This window comes from Oncorhynchus mykiss, chromosome 20, assembly GCF_013265735.2.
Source record: "Oncorhynchus mykiss isolate Arlee chromosome 20, USDA_OmykA_1.1, whole genome shotgun sequence".
In the NCBI taxonomy this organism is placed as follows: Eukaryota; Metazoa; Chordata; class Actinopteri; order Salmoniformes; family Salmonidae; genus Oncorhynchus; species Oncorhynchus mykiss.
In genome coordinates this window covers 1,278,688-1,294,835 of record NC_048584.1, presented here as the reverse complement: position 1 = coordinate 1,294,835, position 16,148 = coordinate 1,278,688, and the positions used below count along the sequence as shown (strand labels likewise).

At 42.5% G+C, this 16,148-nt stretch overlaps 16 non-coding genes across 16 annotated transcripts; all 16 read left to right on the top strand.

Annotated features, from left to right (window-relative positions):
- Nucleotides 1-950: 950 nt before the first annotated feature.
- Nucleotides 951-1,032, top strand: trnas-gcu. The gene has a single exon. It is a non-coding gene; the product is annotated as a tRNA-Ser (tRNA).
- Nucleotides 1,033-2,063: 1,031 nt separating this feature from the next.
- On the top strand, nucleotides 2,064-2,137 carry trnas-gcu. Its single transcript has one exon. It is a non-coding gene; the product is annotated as a tRNA-Ser (tRNA).
- Nucleotides 2,138-3,168: 1,031 nt separating this feature from the next.
- trnas-gcu lies at nucleotides 3,169-3,242 on the top strand. Its single transcript has one exon. It is a non-coding gene; the product is annotated as a tRNA-Ser (tRNA).
- A 1,032-nt stretch (nucleotides 3,243-4,274) lies between these two features.
- On the top strand, nucleotides 4,275-4,356 carry trnas-gcu. Its single transcript has one exon. It is a non-coding gene; the product is annotated as a tRNA-Ser (tRNA).
- A 475-nt stretch (nucleotides 4,357-4,831) lies between these two features.
- trnas-gcu lies at nucleotides 4,832-4,913 on the top strand. The gene has a single exon. It is a non-coding gene; the product is annotated as a tRNA-Ser (tRNA).
- Nucleotides 4,914-5,945: 1,032 nt separating this feature from the next.
- Nucleotides 5,946-6,027, top strand: trnas-gcu. Its single transcript has one exon. It is a non-coding gene; the product is annotated as a tRNA-Ser (tRNA).
- Nucleotides 6,028-7,059: 1,032 nt separating this feature from the next.
- Nucleotides 7,060-7,141, top strand: trnas-gcu. The gene has a single exon. It is a non-coding gene; the product is annotated as a tRNA-Ser (tRNA).
- Nucleotides 7,142-8,175: 1,034 nt separating this feature from the next.
- Nucleotides 8,176-8,257, top strand: trnas-gcu. The gene has a single exon. It is a non-coding gene; the product is annotated as a tRNA-Ser (tRNA).
- A 475-nt stretch (nucleotides 8,258-8,732) lies between these two features.
- On the top strand, nucleotides 8,733-8,814 carry trnas-gcu. Its single transcript has one exon. It is a non-coding gene; the product is annotated as a tRNA-Ser (tRNA).
- A 475-nt stretch (nucleotides 8,815-9,289) lies between these two features.
- On the top strand, nucleotides 9,290-9,371 carry trnas-gcu. The gene has a single exon. It is a non-coding gene; the product is annotated as a tRNA-Ser (tRNA).
- Nucleotides 9,372-9,846: 475 nt separating this feature from the next.
- On the top strand, nucleotides 9,847-9,928 carry trnas-gcu. Its single transcript has one exon. It is a non-coding gene; the product is annotated as a tRNA-Ser (tRNA).
- A 1,875-nt stretch (nucleotides 9,929-11,803) lies between these two features.
- trnas-gcu lies at nucleotides 11,804-11,885 on the top strand. The gene has a single exon. It is a non-coding gene; the product is annotated as a tRNA-Ser (tRNA).
- A 475-nt stretch (nucleotides 11,886-12,360) lies between these two features.
- Nucleotides 12,361-12,442, top strand: trnas-gcu. The gene has a single exon. It is a non-coding gene; the product is annotated as a tRNA-Ser (tRNA).
- A 475-nt stretch (nucleotides 12,443-12,917) lies between these two features.
- Nucleotides 12,918-12,999, top strand: trnas-gcu. The gene has a single exon. It is a non-coding gene; the product is annotated as a tRNA-Ser (tRNA).
- Nucleotides 13,000-14,588: 1,589 nt separating this feature from the next.
- trnas-gcu lies at nucleotides 14,589-14,670 on the top strand. The gene has a single exon. It is a non-coding gene; the product is annotated as a tRNA-Ser (tRNA).
- A 475-nt stretch (nucleotides 14,671-15,145) lies between these two features.
- Nucleotides 15,146-15,227, top strand: trnas-gcu. Its single transcript has one exon. It is a non-coding gene; the product is annotated as a tRNA-Ser (tRNA).
- The last annotated feature ends 921 nt before the right edge of the window (nucleotides 15,228-16,148 follow it).

The window sequence follows — 16,148 nt, the reverse complement described above, 5'->3', positions numbered from 1 at the left end:
AACGTGAGAGCACAGGACTTGGTATCTTAGTGGTGAAGGCAATGAACTGCATGTGTGGATAAAAACACCAACCTCTTCACAAAACATATTTCCTCTCTTGCATAGCCCCACATGAATATAGAATCCCTCCACAATCCTAGAGCGACTGATAAGATTTAGGTATTGAAGAATAGCTTTTCCAAGGGCAACCTCAATGGTAAAATTTGATCCGACACCTCAACACACTTCATCAAGCACTTGAGACCACTCGGCCTGACAAAACATTTGTTAAATGTCTCGATGGGATCGACATATGGCCCTGCCATTGCTCTGCCTAACTTTCATGGATTTCATTCTAGGGTTTACATACAGCAACTACAGTTTTTTAAGGTCATTTGCCACGTATATATTACAGGATGAGAGGTACGAGTGTTTAAGGCGATGGACTGCAAATCCATTGTGCTCTGCATGCATGGGTTCGAATCCCATCCTCATCGTTCAACCAGTACAATTATGTGCTTTATTATGGCATTGGAAGATTTTGACTTTCACAAACAGTGGTAAGATGGCCTACTGCCACCGCGAGAGCACAGGACTTGGTATCTTAGTGGTGAAGGCGATGAACTACATGTGTGGATAAAAACACCAACCTCTTCACAAAACATATTTCCTCTCTTGCATAGCCCCACATGAATATAGAATCCCTCCACAATCCTAGAGCGACTGATAAGATTTAGGTATTGAAGAATAGCTTTTCCAAGGGCAACCTCAATGGTAAATTTGATCCGACACCTCAACACACTTCATCAAGCACTTGAGACCACTCGGCCTGACAAAACATTTGTTAAATGTCTCGATGGGATCGACATATGGCCCTGCCATTGCTCTGCCTAACTTTCATGGATTTCATTCTAGGGTTTACATACAGCAACTACAGTTTTTTAAGGTCATTTGCCACATATATATTAAAGGATGAGGTGGCCGAGTGGTTAAGGCGATGGGCTGCTAATCCATTGTGCTATGCATGCATGGGTTCGAATCCCATCCTCATCGTTTAACCAGTACAATTCTGTGCTTTATTATGGCATTGGAAGATTTTGACTTTCACAAACACTTGTAAGATGGCCTACTGCCAACGTGAGAGCACAGGACTTGGTATCTTAGTGGTGAAGGCAATGAACTGCATGTGTGGATAAAAACACCAACCTCTTCACAAAACATATTTCCTCTCTTGCATAGCCCCACATGAATATAGAATCCCTCCACAATCCTAGAGCGACTGATAAGATTTAGGTATTGAAGAATAGCTTTTCCAAGGGCAACCTCAATGGTGGGATTTGAACTAACACCTCAACACACTTCATCAAGCACTTGAGACCACTCGGTCTGACAACACATTTGTTAAATGTCTCGATGGGATCGACATATGGCCCTGCCATTGCTCTGCCTAACTTTCATGGATTTCATTCAAGGGTTTACATACAGCAACTACAGTTTTTTAAGGTCATTTGCCACGTATATATTACAGGATGAGAGGGACGAGTGTTTAAGGCGATGGACTGCAAATCCATTGTGCTCTGCATGCATGGGTTCGAATCCCATCCTCATCGTTTAACCAGTACAATTCTGTGCTTTATTATGGCATTGGAAGATTTTGACTTTCACAAACACTTGTAAGATGGCCTACTGCCAACGTGAGAGCACAGGACTTGGTATCTTAGTGGTGAAGCAATGAACTGCATGTGTGGATAAAAACACCAACCTCTTCACAAAACATATTTCCTCTCTTGCATAGCCGCACATGAATATAGAATCCCTCCACAATCCTAGAGCGACTGATAAGATTTAGGTATTGAAGAATAGCTTTTCCAAGGGCAACCTCAATGGTGGGATTTGAACTAACACCTCAACACACTTCATCAAGCACTTGAGACCACTCGGTCTGACAACACATTTGTTAAATGTCTCGATGGGATCGACATATGGCCCTGCCATTGCTCTGCCTAACTTTCATGGATTTCATTCAAGGGTTTACATACAGCAACTACAGTTTTTTAAGGTCATTTGCCACATATATATTACAGGATGAGGTGGCCGAGTGGTTAAGGCGATGGACTGCTAATCCATTGTGCTATGGGTTCGAATCCCATCCTCATCGTTTAACCAGTACAATTCTGTGCTTTATTATGGCATTGGAAGATTTTGACTTTCACAAACACTTGTAAGATGGCCTACTGCCAACGTGAGAGCACAGGACTTGGTATCTTAGTGGTGAAGGCAATGAACTGCATGTGTGGATAAAAACACCAACCTCTTCACAAAACATATTTCCTCTCTTGCATAGCCCCACATGAATATAGAATCCCTCCACAATCCTAGAGCGACTGATAAGATTTAGGTATTGAAGAATAGCTTTTCCAAGGGCAACCTCAATGGTGGGATTTGAACTAACACCTCAACACACTTCATCAAGCACTTGAGACCACTCGGTCTGACAACACATTTGTTAAATGTCTCGATGGGATCGACATATGGCCCTGCCATTGCTCTGCCTAACTTTCATGGATTTCATTCAAGGGTTTACATACAGCAACTACAGTTTTTTAAGGTCATTTGCCACGTATATATTACAGGATGAGAGGGACGAGTGTTTAAGGCGATGGACTGCAAATCCATTGTGCTCTGCATGCATGGGTTCGAATCCCATCCTCATCGTTTAACCAGTACAATTCTGTGCTTTATTATGGCATTGGAAGATTTTGACTTTCACAAACACTTGTAAGATGGCCTACTGCCAACGTGAGAGCACAGGACTTGGTATCTTAGTGGTGAAGCAATGAACTGCATGTGTGGATAAAAACACCAACCTCTTCACAAAACATATTTCCTCTCTTGCATAGCCGCACATGAATATAGAATCCCTCCACAATCCTAGAGCGACTGATAAGATTTAGGTATTGAAGAATAGCTTTTCCAAGGGCAACCTCAATGGTGGGATTTGAACTAACACCTCAACACACTTCATCAAGCACTTGAGACCACTCGGTCTGACAACACATTTGTTAAATGTCTCGATGGGATCGACATATGGCCCTGCCATTGCTCTGCCTAACTTTCATGGATTTCATTCAAGGGTTTACATACAGCAACTACAGTTTTTTAAGGTCATTTGCCACATATATATTACAGGATGAGGTGGCCGAGTGGTTAAGGCGATGGACTGCTAATCCATTGTGCTATGGGTTCGAATCCCATCCTCATCGTTTAACCAGTACAATTCTGTGCTTTATTATGGCATTGGAAGATTTTGACTTTCACAAACACTTGTAAGATGGCCTACTGCCAACGTGAGAGCACAGGACTTGGTATCTTAGTGGTGAAGGCAATGAACTGCATGTGTGGATAAAAACACCAACCTCTTCACAAAACATATTTCCTCTCCTCCATGGCCCCACATGAATATAGAATCCCTCCACAATCCTATAGCGACTGATAAGATTTAGGTATTGAAGAACAGCTTTTCCAAGGGCAACCTCAATGGTAAAATTTGATCCGACACCTCAACACACTTCATCAAGCACTTGAGACCACTCGGCCTGACAAAACATTTGTTAAATGTCTCGATGGGATCGACATATGGCCCTGCCATTGCTCTGCCTAACTTTCATGGATTTCATTCTAGGGTTTACATACAGCAACTACAGTTTTTTAAGGTCATTTGCCACGTATATATTACAGGATGAGAGGGACGAGTGTTTAAGGCGATGGACTGCAAATCCATTGTGCTCTGCATGCATGGGTTCGAATCCCATCCTCATCGTTCAACCAGTACAATTATGTGCTTTATTATGGCATTGGAAGATTTTGACTTTCACAAACAGTGGTAAGATGGCCTACTGCCACCGCGAGAGCACAGGACTTGCTATCTTAGTGGTGAAGGCGATGAACTACATGTGTGGATAAAAACACCAACCTCTTCACAAAACATATTTCCTCTCTTGCATGGCCCCACATGAATATAGAATCCCTCCACAATCCTAGAGCGACTGATAAGATTTAGGTATTGAAGAATAGCTTTTCCAAGGGCAACCTCAATGGTGGGATTTGAACTAACACCTCAACACACTTCATCAAGCACTTGAGACCACTCGGTCTGACAACACATTTGTTAAATGTCTCGATGGGATCGACATATGGCCCTGCCATTGCTCTGCCTAACTTTCATGGATTTCATTCAAGGGTTTACATACAGCAACTACAGTTTTTTAAGGTCATTTGCCACATATATATTACAGGATGAGGTGGCTGAGTGGTTAAGGCGATGGACTGCTAATCCATTGTGCTATGCATGCATGGGTTCGAATCCCATCCTCATCGTTTAACCAGTACAATTCTGTGCTTTATTATGGCATTGGAAGATTTTGACTTTCACAAACACTTGTAAGATGGCCTACTGCCAACGTGAGAGCACAGGACTTGGTATCTTAGTGGTGAAGGCAATGAACTGCATGTGTGGATAAAAACACCAACCTCTTCACAAAACATATTTCCTCTCTTGCATAGCCCCACATGAATATAGAATCCCTCCACAATCCTAGAGCGATTGATAAGATTTAGGTATTGAAGAATACCTTTTCCAAGGGCAACCTCAATGGTGGGATTTGAACTAACACCTCAACACACTTCATCAAGCACTTGAGACCACTCGGTCTGACAACACATTTGTTAAATGTCTCGATGGGATCGACATATGGCCCTGCCATTGCTCTGCCTAACTTTCATGGATTTCATTCTAGGGTTTACATACAGCAACTACAGTTTTTTAAGGTCATTTGCCACATATATATTACAGGATGAGGTGGCCGAGTGGTTAAGGCGATGGACTGCTAATCCATTGTGCTCTGCACGCATGGGTTCGAATCCCATCCTCATCGTTTAACCAGTACAATTCTGTGCTTTATTATGGCATTGGAAGATTTTGACTTTCACAAACACTTGTAAGATGGCCTACTGCCAACGTGAGAGCACAGGACTTGGTATCTTAGTGGTGAAGGCAATGAACTGCATGTGTGGATAAAAACACCAACCTCTTCACAAAACATATTTCCTCTCTTGCATAGCCCCACATGAATATAGAATCCCTCCACAATCCTAGAGCGACTGATAAGATTTAGGTATTGAAGAATAGCTTTTCCAAGGGCAACCTCAATGGTGGGATTTGAACTAACACCTCAACACACTTCATCAAGCACTTGAGACCACTCGGTCTGACAACACATTTGTTAAATGTCTCGATGGGATCGACATATGGCCCTGCCATTGCTCTGCCTAACTTTCATGGATTTCATTCAAGGGTTTACATACAGCAACTACAGTTTTTTAAGGTCATTTGCCACGTATATATTACAGGATGAGAGGGACCAGTGTTTAAGGCGATGGACTGCAAATCCATTGTGCTCTGCATGCATGGGTTCGAATCCCATCCTCATCGTTTAACCAGTACAATTCTGTGCTTTATTATGGCATTGGAAGATTTTGACTTTCACAAACACTTGTAAGATGGCCTACTGCCAACGTGAGAGCACAGGACTTGGTATCTTAGTGGTGAAGGCAATGAACTGCATGTGTGGATAAAAACACCAACCTCTTCACAAAACATATTTCCTCTCTTGCATAGCCCCACATGAATATAGAATCCCTCCACAATCCTAGAGCGACTGATAAGATTTAGGTATTGAAGAATAGCTTTTCCAAGGGCAACCTCAATGGTGGGATTTGAACTAACACCTCAACACACTTCATCAAGCACTTGAGACCACTCGGTCTGACAACACATTTGTTAAATGTCTCGATGGGATCGACATATGGCCCTGCCATTGCTCTGCCTAACTTTCATGGATTTCATTCTAGGGTTTACATACAGCAACTACAGTTTTTTAAGGTCATTTGCCACATATATATTACAGGATGAGGTGGCCGAGTGGTTAAGGCGATGGACTGCTAATCCATTGTGCTCTGCATGCATGGGTTCGAATCCCATCCTCATCGTTTAACCAGTACAATTCTGTGCTTTATTATGGCATTGGAAGATTTTGACTTTCACAAACACTTGTAAGATGGCCTACTGCCAACGTGAGAGCACAGGACTTGGTATCTTAGTGGTGAAGGCAATGAACTGCATGTGTGGATAAAAACACCAACCTCTTCACAAAACATATTTCCTCTCTTGCATAGCCCCACATGAATATAGAATCCCTCCACAATCCTAGAGCGACTGATAAGATTTAGGTATTGAAGAATAGCTTTTCCAAGGGCAACCTCAATGGTGGGATTTGAACTAACACCTCAACACACTTCATCAAGCACTTGAGACCACTCGGTCTGACAACACATTTGTTAAATGTCTCGATGGGATCGACATATGGCCCTGCCATTGCTCTGCCTAACTTTCATGGATTTCATTCAAGGGTTTACATACAGCAACTACAGTTTTTTAAGGTCATTTGCCACGTATATATTACAGGATGAGAGGGACGAGTGTTTAAGGCGATGGACTGCAAATCCATTGTGCTCTGCATGCATGGGTTCGAATCCCATCCTCATCGTTTAACCAGTACAATTCTGTGCTTTATTATGGCATTGGAATATTTTGACTTTCACAAACACTTGTAAGATGGCCTACTGCCAACGTGAGAGCACAGGACTTGGTATCTTAGTGGTGAAGGCAATGAACTGCATGTGTGGATAAAAACACCAACCTCTTCACAAAACATATTTCCTCTCTTGCATAGCCCCACATGAATATAGAATCCCTCCACAATCCTAGAGCGACTGATAAGATTTAGGTATTGAAGAATAGCTTTTCCAAGGGCAACCTCAATGGTGGGATTTGAACTAACACCTCAACACACTTCATCAAGCACTTGAGACCACTCGGTCTGACAACACATTTGTTAAATGTCTCGATGGGATCGACATATGGCCCTGCCATTGCTCTGCCTAACTTTCATGGATTTCATTCTAGGGTTTACATACAGCAACTACAGTTTTTTAAGGTCATTTGCCACATATTTATTACAGGATGAGGTGGCCGAGTGGTTAAGGCGATGGACTGCTAATCCATTGTGCTCTGCATGCATGGGTTCGAATCCCATCCTCATCGTTTAACCAGTACAATTCTGTGCTTTATTATGGCATTGGAAGATTTTGACTTTCACAAACACTTGTAAGATGGCCTACTGCCAACGTGAGAGCACAGGACTTGGTATCTTAGTGGTGAAGGCAATGAACTGCATGTGTGGATAAAAACACCAACCTCTTCACAAAACATATTTCCTCTCTTGCATAGCCCCACATGAATATAGAATCCCTCCACAATCCTAGAGCGACTGATAAGATTTAGGTATTGAAGAATAGCTTTTCCAAGGGCAACCTCAATGGTGGGATTTGAACTAACACCTCAACACACTTCATCAAGCACTTGAGACCACTCGGTCTGACAACACATTTGTTAAATGTCTCGATGGGATCGACATATGGCCCTGCCATTGCTCTGCCTAACTTTCATGGATTTCATTCAAGGGTTTACATACAGCAACTACAGTTTTTTAAGGTCATTTGCCACGTATATATTACAGGATGAGAGGGACGAGTGTTTAAGGCGATGGACTGCAAATCCATTGTGCTCTGCATGCATGGGTTCGAATCCCATCCTCATCGTTTAACCAGTACAATTCTGTGCTTTATTATGGCATTGGAATATTTTGACTTTCACAAACACTTGTAAGATGGCCTACTGCCAACGTGAGAGCACACAGGACTTGGTATCTTAGTGGTGAAGGCAATGAACTGCATGTGTGGATAAAAACACCAACCTCTTCACAAAACATATTTCCTCTCTTGCATAGCCCCACATGAATATAGAATCCCTCCACAATCCTAGAGCGACTGATAAGATTTAGGTATTGAAGAATAGCTTTTCCAAGGGCAACCTCAATGGTGGGATTTGAACTAACACCTCAACACACTTCATCAAGCACTTGAGACCACTCGGTCTGACAACACATTTGTTAAATGTCTCGATGGGATCGACATATGGCCCTGCCATTGCTCTGCCTAACTTTCATGGATTTCATTCTAGGGTTTACATACAGCAACTACAGTTTTTTAAGGTCATTTGCCACATATATATTACAGGATGAGGTGGCCGAGTGGTTAAGGCGATGGACTGCTAATCCATTGTGCTCTGCATGCATGGGTTTGAATCCCATCGTCATCGTTTAACCAGTACAATTCTGTTCTTTATTATGGCATTGGAAGATTTTGACTTTCACAAACACTTGTAAGATGGCCTACTGCCAACGTGAGAGCACAGGACTTGGTATCTTAGTGGTGAAGGCAATGAACTGCATGTGTGGATAAAAACACCAACCTCTTCACAAAACATATTTCCTCTCTTGCATAGCCCCACATGAATATAGAATCCCTCCACAATCCTAGAGCGACTGATAAGATTTAGGTATTGAAGAATAGCTTTTCCAAGGGCAACCTCAATGGTGGGATTTGAACTAACACCTCAACACACTTCATCAAGCACTTGAGACCACTCGGTCTGACAACACATTTGTTAAATGTCTCGATGGGATCGACATATGGCCCTGCCATTGCTCTGCCTAACTTTCATGGATTTCATTCTAGGGTTTACATACAGCAACTACAGTTTTTTAAGGTCATTTGCCACATATATATTACAGGATGAGGTGGCCGAGTGGTTAAGGCGATGGACTGCTAATCCATTGTGCTCTGCATGCATGGGTTCGAATCCCATCCTCATCGTTTAACCAGTACAATTCTGTGCTTTATTATGGCATTGGAAGATTTTGACTTTCACAAACACTTGTAAGATGGCCTACTGCCAACGTGAGAGCACAGGACTTGGTATCTTAGTGGTGAAGGCAATGAACTGCATGTGTGGATAAAAACACCAACCTCTTCACAAAACATATTTCCTCTCTTGCATAGCCCCACATGAATATAGAATCCCTCCACAATCCTAGAGCGACTGATAAGATTTAGGTATTGAAGAATAGCTTTTCCAAGGGCAACCTCAATGGTGGGATTTGAACTAACACCTCAACACACTTCATCAAGCACTTGAGACCACTCGGTCTGACAACACATTTGTTAAATGTCTCGATGGGATCGACATATGGCCCTGCCATTGCTCTGCCTAACTTTCATGGATTTCATTCTAGGGTTTACATACAGCAACTACAGTTTTTTAAGGTCATTTGCCACATATATATTACAGGATGAGGTGGCCGAGTGGTTAAGGCGATGGACTGCTAATCCATTGTCCTCTGCACGCATGGGTTCGAATCCCATCCTCATCGTTTAACCAGTACAATTCTGAGCTTTATTATGGCATTGGAAGATTTTGACTTTCACAAACACTTGTAAGATGTCCTACTGCCAACGTGAGAGCACAGGACTTGGTATCTTAGTGGTGAAGGCAATGAACTGCATGTGTGGATAAAAACACCAACCTCTTCACAAAACATATTTCCTCTCTTGCATAGCCCCACATGAATATAGAATCCCTCCACAATCCTAGAGCGACTGATAAGATTTAGGTATTGAAGAATAGCTTTTCCAAGGGCAACCTCAATGGTGGGATTTGAACTAACACCTCAACACACTTCATCAAGCACTTGAGACCACTCGGTCTGACAACACATTTGTTAAATGTCTCGATGGGATCGACATATGGCCCTGCCATTGCTCTGCCTAACTTTCATGGATTTCATTCTAGGGTTTACATACAGCAACTACAGTTTTTTAAGGTCATTTGCCACATATATATTACAGGATGAGGTGGCCGAGTGGTTAAGGCGATGGACTGCTAATCAATTGTGCTCTGCATGCATGGGTTCGAATCCCATCCTCATCGTTTAACCAGTACAATTCTGTGCTTCATTATGGCATTGGAAGATTTTGACTTTCACAAACACTTGTAAGATGGCCTACTGCCAACGTGAGAGCACAGGACTTGGTATCTTAGTGGTGAAGGCAATGAACTGCATGTGTGGATAAAAACACCAACCTCTTCACAAAACATATTTCCTCTCATGCATAGCCCCACATGAATATAGAATCCCTCCACAATCCTAGAGCGACTGATAAGATTTAGGTATTGAAGAATAGCTTTTCCAAGGGCAACCTCAATGGTGGGATTTGAACTAACACCTCAACACACTTCATCAAGCACTTGAGACCACTCGGTCTGACAACACATTTGTTAAATGTGGCCTACTGCCAACGTGAGAGCACAGGACTTGGTATCTTAGTGGTGAAGGCAATGAACTGCATGTGTGGATAAAAACACCAACCTCTTCACAAAACATATTTCCTCTCTTGCATAGCCCCACATGAATATAGAATCCCTCCACAATCCTAGAGCGACTGATAAGATTTAGGTATTGAAGAATAGCTTTTCCAAGGGCAACCTCAATGGTGGGATTTGAACTAACACCTCAACACACTTCATCAAGCACTTGAGACCACTCGGTCTGACAACACATTTGTTAAATGTCTCGATGGGATCGACATATGGCCCTGCCATTGCTCTGCCTAACTTTCATGGATTTCATTCAAGGGTTTACATACAGCAACTACAGTTTTTTAAGGTCATTTGCCACGTATATATTACAGGATGAGAGGGACGAGTGTTTAAGGCGATGGACTGCAAATCCATTGTGCTATGCATGCATGGGTTTGAATCCCATCCTCATCGTTTAACCAGTACAATTCTGTGCTTTATTATGGCATTGGAAGATTTTGACTTTCACAAACACTTGTAAGATGGCCTACTGCCAACGTGAGAGCACAGGACTTGGTATCTTAGTGGTGAAGGCAATGAACTGCATGTGTGGATAAAAACACCAACCTCTTCACAAAACATATTTCCTCTCTTGCATAGCCCCACATGAATATAGAATCCCTCCACAATCCTAGAGCGACTGATAAGATTTAGGTATTGAAGAATAGCTTTTCCAAGGGCAACCTCAATGGTGGGATTTGAACTAACACCTCAACACACTTCATCAAGCACTTGAGACCACTCGGTCTGACAACACATTTGTTAAATGTCTCGATGGGATCGACATATGGCCCTGCCATTGCTCTGCCTAACTTTCATGGATTTCATTCAAGGGTTTACATACAGCAACTACAGTTTTTTAAGGTCATTTGCCACGTATATATTACAGGATGAGAGGGACGAGTGTTTAAGGCGATGGACTGCAAATCCATTGTGCTCTGCATGCATGGGTTCGAATCCCATCCTCATCGTTTAACCAGTACAATTCTGTGCTTTATTATGGCATTGGAAGATTTTGACTTTCACAAACACTTGTAAGATGGCCTACTGCCAACGTGAGAGCACAGGACTTGGTATCTTAGTGGTGAAGGCAATGAACTGCATGTGTGGATAAAAACACCAACCTCTTCACAAAACATATTTCCTCTCTTGCATAGCCCCACATGAATATAGAATCCCTCCACAATCCTAGAGCGACTGATAAGATTTAGGTATTGAAGAATAGCTTTTCCAAGGGCAACCTCAATGGTGGGATTTGAACTAACACCTCAACACACTTCATCAAGCACTTGAGACCACTCGGTCTGACAACACATTTGTTAAATGTCTCGATGGGATCGACATATGGCCCTGCCATTGCTCTGCCTAACTTTCATGGATTTCATTCAAGGGTTTACATACAGCAACTACAGTTTTTTAAGGTCATTTGCCACATATATGTTACAGGATGAGGTGGCCGAGTGGTTAAGGCGATGGACTGCTAATCCATTGTGCTATGCATGCATGGGTTCGAATCCCATCCTCATCGTTTAACCAGTACAATTCTGTGCTTTATTATGGCATTGGAAGATTTTGACTTTCACAAACACTTGTAAGATGGCCTACTGCCAACGTGAGAGCACAGGACTTGGTATCTTAGTGGTGAAGGCAATGAACTGCATGTGTGGATAAAAACACCAACCTCTTCACAAAACATATTTCCTCTCTTGCATAGCCCCACATGAATGTAGAATCCCTCCACAATCCTAGAGCGACTGATAAGATTTAGGTATTGAAGAATAGCTTTTCCAAGGGCAACCTCAATGGTGGGATTTGAACTAACACCTCAACACACTTCATCAAGCACTTGAGACCACTCGGTCTGACAACACATTTGTTAAATGTCTCGATGGGATCGACATATGGCCCTGCCATTGCTCTGCCTAACTTTCATGGATTTCATTCAAGGGTTTACATACAGCAACTACAGTTTTTTAAGGTCATTTGCCACATATATATTACAGGATGAGGTGGCCGAGTGGTTAAGGCGATGGACTGCTAATCCATTGTGCTCTGCACGCATGGGTTTGAATCCCATCCTCATCGTTTAACCAGTACAATTCTGTGCTTTATTATGGCATTGGAAGATTTTGACTTTCACAAACACTTGTAAGATGGCCTACTGCCAACGTGAGAGCACAGGACTTGGTATCTTAGTGGTGAAGGCAATGAACTGCATGTGTGGATAAAAACACCAACCTCTTCACAAAACATATTTCCTCTCTTGCATAGCCCCACATGAATATAGAATCCCTCCACAATCCTAGAGCGACTGATAAGATTTAGGTATTGAAGAATAGCTTTTCCAAGGGCAACCTCAATGGTGGGATTTGAACTAACACCTCAACACACTTCATCAAGCACTTGAGACCACTCGGTCTGACAACACATTTGTTAAATGTCTCGATGGGATCGACATATGGCCCTGCCATTGCTCTGCCTAACTTTCATGGATTTCATTCTAGGGTTTACATACAGCAACTACAGTTTTTTAAGGTCATTTGCCACATATATATTACAGGATGAGGTGGCCGAGTGGTTAAGGCGATGGACTGCTAATCCATTGTGCTCTGCACGCATGGGTTCGAATCCCATCCTCATCGTTTAACCAGTACAATTCTGTGCTTTATTATGGCATTGGAAGATTTTGACTTTCACAAACACTTGTAAGATGGCCTACTGCCAACGTGAGAGCACAGGACTTGGTATCTTAGTGGTGAAGGCAATGAACTGCATGTGTGGATAAAAACACCAACCTCTTCACAAAGCATATTTCCTCTCTTGCATAACCCCACATGAATATAGAAGCCCTCCACAATCCTAGAGCGACTGATAAGATTTAGGTATTGAAGAATAGCTTTTCCAAGGGCAACCTCAATGGTGGGATTTGAACTAACACCTCAACACACTTCATCAAGCACTTGAGACCACTCGGTCTGACAACACATTTGTTAAATGTCTCGATGGGATCGACATATGGCCCTGCCATTGCTCTGCCTAACTTTCATGGATTTCATTCAAGGGTTTACATACAGCAACTACAGTTTTTTAAGGTCATTTGCCACGTATATATTACAGGATGAGAGGGACGAGTGTTTAAGGCGATGGACTGCAAATCCATTGTGCTCTGCATGCATGGGTTCGAATCCCATCCTCATCGTTTAACCAGTACAATTCTGTGCTTTATTATGGCATTGGAAGATTTTGACTTTCACAAACACTTGTAAGATGGCCTACTGCCAACGTGAGAGCACAGGACTTGGTATCTTAGTGGTGAAGGCAATGAACTGCATGTGTGGATAAAAACACCAACCTCTTCACAAAACATATTTCCTCTCTTGCATAGCCCCACATGAATATAGAATCCCTCCACAATCCTAGAGCGACTGATAAGATTTAGGTATTGAAGAATAGCTTTTCCAAGGGCAACCTCAATGGTGGGATTTGAACTAACACCTCAACACACTTCATCAAGCACTTGAGACCACTCGGTCTGACAACACATTTGTTAAATGTCTCGATGGGATCGACATATGGCCCTGCCATTGCTCTGCCTAACTTTCATGGATTTCATTCAAGGGTTTACATACAGCAACTACAGTTTTTTAAGGTCATTTGCCACGTATATATTACAGGATGAGAGGGACGAGTGTTTAAGGCGATGGACTGCAAATCCATTGTGCTCTGCATGCATGGGTTCGAATCCCATCCTCATCGTTTAACCAGTACAATTCTGTGCTTTATTATGGCATTGGAAGATTTTGACTTTCACAAACACTTGTAAGATGGCCTACTGCCAACGTGAGAGCACAGGACTTGGTATCTTAGTGGTGAAGGCAATGAACTGCATGTGTGGATAAAAACACCAACCTCTTCACAAAACATATTTCCTCTCTTGCATAGCCCCACATGAATATAGAATCCCTCCACAATCCTAGAGCGACTGATAAGATTTAGGTATTGAAGAATAGCTTATCCAAGGGCAACCTCAATGGTGGGATTTGAACTAACACCTCAACACACTTCATCAAGCACTTGAGACCACTCGGTCTGACAACACATTTGTTAAATGTCTCGATGGGATCGACATATGGCCCTGCCATTGCTCTGCCTAACTTTCATGGATTTCATTCAAGGGTTTACATACAGCAACTACAGTTTTTTAAGGTCATTTGCCACATATATATTACAGGATGAGGTGGCCGAGTGGTTAAGGCGATGGACTGCTAATCCATTGTGCTATGCATTCATGGGTTCGAATCCCATCCTCATCGTTTAACCAGTACAATTCTGTGCTTTATTATGGCATTGGAAGATTTTGACTTTCACAAACACTTGTAAGATGGCCTACTGCCAACGTGAGAGCACAGGACTTGGTATCTTAGTGGTGAAGGCAATGAACTGCATGTGTGAATAAAAACACCAACCTCTTCACAAAACATATTTCCTCTCCTCCATGGCCCCACATGAATATAGAATCCCTCCACAATCCTAGAGCGACTGATAAGATTTAGGTATTGAAGAATAGCTTTTCCAAGGGCAACCTCAATGGTGGGATTTGAACTAACACCTCAACACACTTCATCAAGCACTTGAGACCACTCGGTCTGACAACACATTTGTTAAATGTCTCGATGGGATCGACATATGGCCCTGCCATTGCTCTGCCTAACTTTCATGGATTTCATTCAAGGGTTTACATACAGCAACTACAGTTTTTTAAGGTCATTTGCCACATATATATTACAGGATGAGGTGGCCGAGTGGTTAAGGCGATGGGCTGCTAATCCATTGTGCTATGCATGCATGGGTTCGAATCCCATCCTCATCGTTTAACCAGTACAATTCTGTGCTTTATTATGGCATTGGAAGATTTTGACTTTCACAAACACTTGTAAGATGGCCTACTGCCAACGTGAGAGCACAGGACTTGGTATCTTAGTGGTGAAGGCAATGAACTGCATGTGTGGATAAAAACACCAACCTCTTCACAAAACATATTTCCTCTCCTCCATGGCCCCACATGAATATAGAATCCCTCCACAATCCTAGAGCGACTGATAAGATTTAGGTATTGAAGAATAGCTTTTCCAAGGGCAACCTCAATGGTAAAATTTGATCCGACACCTCAACACACTTCATCAAGCACTTGAGACCACTCGGCCTGACAAAACATTTGTTAAATGTCTCGATGGGATCGACATATGGCCCTGCCATTGCTCTGCCTAACTTTCATGGATTTCATTCTAGGGTTTACATACAGCAACTACAGTTTTTTAAGGTCATTTGCCACGTATATATTACAGGATGAGAGGTACGAGTGTTTAAGGCGATGGACTGCAAATCCATTGTGCTCTGCATGCATGGGTTCGAATCCCATCCTCATCGTTCAACCAGTACAATTATGTGCTTTATTATGGCATTGGAAGATTTTGACTTTCACAAACAGTGGTAAGATGGCCTACTGCCACCGCGAGAGCACAGGACTTGGTATCTTAGTGGTGAAGGCGATGAACTACATGTGTGGATAAAAACACCAACCTCTTCACAAAACATATTTCCTCTCTTGCATAGCCCCACATGAATATAGAATCCCTCCACAATCCTAGAGCGACTGATAAGATTTAGGTATTGAAGAATAGCTTTTCCAAGGGCAACCTCAATGGTAAAATTTGATCCGACACCTCAACACACTTCATCAAGCACTTGAGACCACTCGGCCTGACAAAACATTTGTTAAATGTCTCGATGG